The 4,968-nt window shown below is 29.7% G+C and overlaps 1 pseudogene; it reads right to left on the bottom strand.

Annotated features, from left to right (window-relative positions):
- Positions 1–4,487: 4,487 nt before the first annotated feature.
- The window catches only part of LOC26528044, a 949-nt pseudogene continuing 468 nt past the window's right edge, over positions 4,488–4,968 (bottom strand).

Raw genomic sequence — 4,968 nt, 5'->3', positions numbered from 1 at the left:
TAGATGTACTGGAAAGTGTATCTAGAATGACAATTTGAAAGCTTATTCAGTAAAGCATTTCACTTTACTTCGAAAAGATTTCTTGTGCAAATCAATATAAATTGATTAGATTTATTTATTATAATTTAATATTAATTTTTTTGTGGTAAAATATTAAAAATAATTTTATAATAAAAAGTTTTAGTATTGTTTAAAGAAAAATAAATTTAATTATAGTTTAACACTATTGTAAAAGAAAATTGAAATCAATTTGAACAAATTATTATTTAAAAGAAAATTTAATTTATATTCTGTTTTAGCAACTGATTGTTTGAGCAAAGCAGTGGCGCGTGTGCTAAGGGCGACGCAAGTAATCTTAGAGTAGGGGAGGTTCGAACCTCTACTATGTTATTATTATTTTTTTTTTTTTCATACATATTTCGTTTTTTATAAAATAGATATTTTATTGGGAAGGTGCGAACTTGACTGAATGGCACTTAATACTTTTCATTTTCTTAGTCGAATAATTTTATAAGTTTAAATTTGTTTCTTCTTAAATAGCCCTCAAATACATATACGCAAATACATACATATGTATATATGTAAGTCTGCACGCACGCGCTCTTTTGTATGTGTGTATGTATGCACACATAAATGCGTACTCTAGCATATTCTAAGAATCTCGTTGCGATTGATTTGTCTTTGCATTGTTTTTGAATTTCCAGCCACCACTCTGGCTTTTCCTTGCTATGTGGCGTCATAACAATAATGTGATTTCATTTTTAACTATTGTTGATCGAAACGACGCGGTGGTGCTGGTAGGCTGAAGCGCCGACGACCATTATTTTAGCTATTTTGACAAACATGCTGTTTGGGATGGGTGCGAGTTCAAATCCCGCGGAGAACACTTTTTTGTAAATTGCAAATTTTTGTTATTTTAGCTTCTTTTAAATTTTTTTAAATTCATAAAAATGTTTCTTTTTGTATTATGAATATCTATTAAGCTTATTTATATGTACAAATGCATAAATAGATGGCTGACGCATATAAATGTCGCAGTACGGGAACTGTAAATGCCGATTGCCACGCCCCCAGTGGCCGTAGACTCCTCATTTTTTGCCAGTTCTTAGAACGAGCAACCGGTTACCTAAATGAAAAATTTGAATTCTTACGCTCAAAAAATGTGAAAATTACAGGGTATTTTTCGATATGCCACGCCCCTAAAGAGGCTTAAAAATTATTTTTGGGGCATCGATAGAGGAGGCTACCAGTAACTTAACTATCTAAATTTGAAGCTTCTAGCTCTTAAACTGTAGGAGATATAAACTTTTGCGGTTTGCCACGCCCCCTATGGGCGGACATATATCTACCATAGCTCGTTGGACTTGGGTGATCAACCCGCGTATATATACCAAATTTCAGATCTCTAGCATCAATAGTGCCTAAAATATAGCAGAATTCGAAAAATCACTATATCTTCAGGTCCGATTTGCCACGCCCCTAGTGGGCGTAGATATATAATTTTATCACCCATATTCATAGAATTAAAACATCAGCTTACATGCAAAATTTCAGCATTCTAGGTGTATAACTTTAGGAGATACAGTTTTGTCCGATTTGCCACGCCCCTAATGGGCGGAGATATATCCGCCATAGCTTGTGATCTTGGGTGATCGGCGCGGACCTACGTACCAAATTTCAGCTTTCTAGCTCTTCAACAAACATGATTTCTGGTATATCGGAAAATGCATTTTCCGATTTGCCACGCCCCTAGTGGGCGGATCGGGAAAATTTTAACACTTTATAAATCGGAGATATACACGAGTATGTGTTCCAAATTTCAAGTCTCTAGCTTCAATAGCGCCGAAATAGATTGCGTTCATACGGACAGACGGACAGACGGACGGACAGCAAGACGGACATTGCACAAAACCAATATACTCATTTCACTTTCGTGAATGAGTCTAAAAAGATTGCGACCTCGATGTTGGATTAAGATATAATTTTGGGTGTAGCCGTTCAAATTTTAAGTCTGTTCGACTTTTAAATTCTTACATGATCTGAGTTCAAACCGGCGTAAGCCAGGTTGGTTTCTATCTTTAAACAAGTAAGAACGTTGCAGTCGGGCGTTACCGACTGCGGAATACTCATTCACATCCCATCAACAATTTAGTAGCTAAGTTTCGCTCTAATACTGTAGAATATACAGGTTTTTCCGATTTGCCACGCCCCAACTGGGCGTAGACACCTCATTTTTGGTCAGTTTTTAGAAAGAGATAACGGTACCCTAACTGCAAAGTTTGAATGCTTAACCTCAAAAAATGTGAAAATTACAGGGTATTTTTCGATATGCCACGCCCCTAAAGAGGCGTAAAAATTATTTTTGGGGAATCGATAGAGGAGGCTACCAGTAACTCAACTATCCAAATTTAAAGCTTCTAGCTATTATACTTTAGGAGATATAAACTTTTTGTGGTTTGCCACGCCCCTGTGGGCGGACATATATCCGACAAAACTTTTTGATCTTGGGTGATCAGTCCGAGTATATATACAAAATTTGAGGTCTCTGCCATCAATAGTGTCCAAAATATAGGATAATTTAAAAAATCACTATATCTTCAGGTCCGATTTGCCACGCCCCCACTGGGCATAAACTTATAATTTTATCTTTAGACTTTATAGAGTCATACCATTAGCTGACGTGCAAAATTTCAGCATTCTAGGTTTACAACTTTAGGAGATACAGTTTTATCCGATTTGCCACGCCCCCAATGGGCGTAGATATATCCGCCATAGCTCGTGATCTTGGGTGGTCAACGCGGACCTATATACCAAATTTCAGCTTTCTAGCTCTTTAACTAACATGATTTCTGGTATATCGGAAAATGCATTTTCCGATTTGCCACGCCCCTAATGGGCGGATCGGGAAAATTTTAACACTTTATAAATCGGAGATATACACGAGTATGTGTTCCAAATTTCAAGTCTCTAGCTTCAATAGCGCCGAAATAGATTGCGTTCATACGGACAGACGGACGGACAGCAAGACGGACATTGCACAAAACCAATATACTGATTCACTTTCGTGAATGAGTATAAAAATTCTAATATTTTAGTACGAAAGGACCAAATATTAAAATAATTATATTTTTAAAAAAGAATATTATTAATTATAATGCTATTTTGGCAGATTAGTGCAATAAATTTAGAATTTATTAATGTAATATTATTTACAAATAGTACTTGTTTTATATAGAATTAGTTATATCTTTAATTGGAAGTTTATTAATTATTATTTGTGTTCTTGTGAGAGTAGCTTTTTTAACTTTATTAGAACGTAAAGTTTTAGGTTATATTCAAATTCGAAAAGGACCAAATAAAGTTGGATTGATAGGAATTCCTCAACCTTTTTGTGATGCAATTAAATTATTTACAAAAGAAAACCTTTTCTTTTTTTTTATTTAATATAATATATTATTTTTTTTTTCTTTTTTTTTTTTTTTTTTTGTTTTTTAGTTGTATATTTTTTTTTTTTTTTTTAAATTTTTTTCTTTTAATTTGGAGGATTATTTTTTTATGTTGTACAAGTTTGGGAGTTTATACCGTGATAGTGGCTGGTTGATCTTCTAATTCAAATTATGCTTTATTAGGAGGATTACGAGCTGTAGCTCAAACTATTTCTTATGAAGTTAGATTGGCTTTGATTTTATTATCTTTTATTTTTTTAATCGGAAGTTATAATTTTTTGTATTTTTATTATTACCAAATTTATATTTGATTTTTATTTATTTTATTTCCTATAGCATTAGTTTGACTTACTATTTCTTTGGCTGAAACTAATCGAACTCCTTTTGATTTTGCAGAAGGAGAATCTGAATTAGTTTCAGGATTTAATGTGGAATATAGAAGAGGAGGATTTGCGTTAATTTTTTTTTTTTTTTTTTTTTTAGGTTTTTTTTTTTTAGTATTTTTTTTTTGTTTTTTTTTTTTTTTTGTTTTTTTTTTTTTTTTTTTTTTTTTTTTTTTTTTTTTTTTTTTTTTTTTTTTTTTGATTTTTTTTTTTTTTTTTAGATTTTTTTATTTATTTTTAATAATTTTTTTTTATTTTTTTTTTTTTTTTTTTTTTTTTTTTTTTTGATATTTTTTTTTTTTTTTTTTTTTTTTTTTTTTATTATGAATAATATTTATTAAAATAAATAAAAATAATTTTTTTTTTTTTTATATTTTTTTATATTATATCAATTTAATAAATTAAATTTAATTAATTATTTTATCTTTTTTTAATAAAAAAATTAATTAAAAAAATTAAAAAAAAATAATTTTTTTTAAATTTAATTAAAAAATTTTTTTTTAAATTTAGTTTTTGTTTCAATTAAAAATAAATAAAATTTTTTAATAAAAATAAAAAAAAAAAATTAAATTAGGGAAAAAAATTGTATTTCTGGGAATAAAATTTAAAAAAAAAAAAAAAAAAAATAAAAAAAAAAAAAAGAAAAGAAATAAAGTCACTACTTATTATTTATTGGAATGGAACGGAAAATAGCGTAAGCAAAAAAAAATATCATTCAGGTTGGATATGAGCTGGAGTTACTAGAGGGTTAGCTGGGATAAAATTATCAGGGTCTCCTAATAAATTTGGGTTAAAAAAATAAAAAAATTTTAATAATAAACTAAATTTCTTAAAATAAGGGTGAAATGGAATTTTATCTGTATTTGAATTTAACCCAATTGGGTTATTTGATCCTGTTTGGTGTAAAAATAATAAATGAATTATTGTTATAGCTAAAACAATAAAAGGTAAAATAAAATGAAATGTAAAAAATCGTGTTAAAGTAGCGTTATCAACTGCGAACCCTCCTCAAATTCATTGAACTAAGTCTATTCCGAGATAAGGAACGGCAGACAATAAATTTGTAATAACTGTTGCTCCTCAAAAAGATATTTGTCCTCAAGGTAAAACGTAACCTATAAAAGCAGTTCCTATCACTA

Source organism: Drosophila mojavensis, unplaced genomic scaffold (genome assembly GCF_018153725.1).
Source record: "Drosophila mojavensis isolate 15081-1352.22 unplaced genomic scaffold, ASM1815372v1 contig_24, whole genome shotgun sequence".
Taxonomy (NCBI): Eukaryota; Metazoa; Arthropoda; class Insecta; order Diptera; family Drosophilidae; genus Drosophila; species Drosophila mojavensis.
This window is presented reverse-complemented; position numbering and strand designations above follow the sequence as displayed.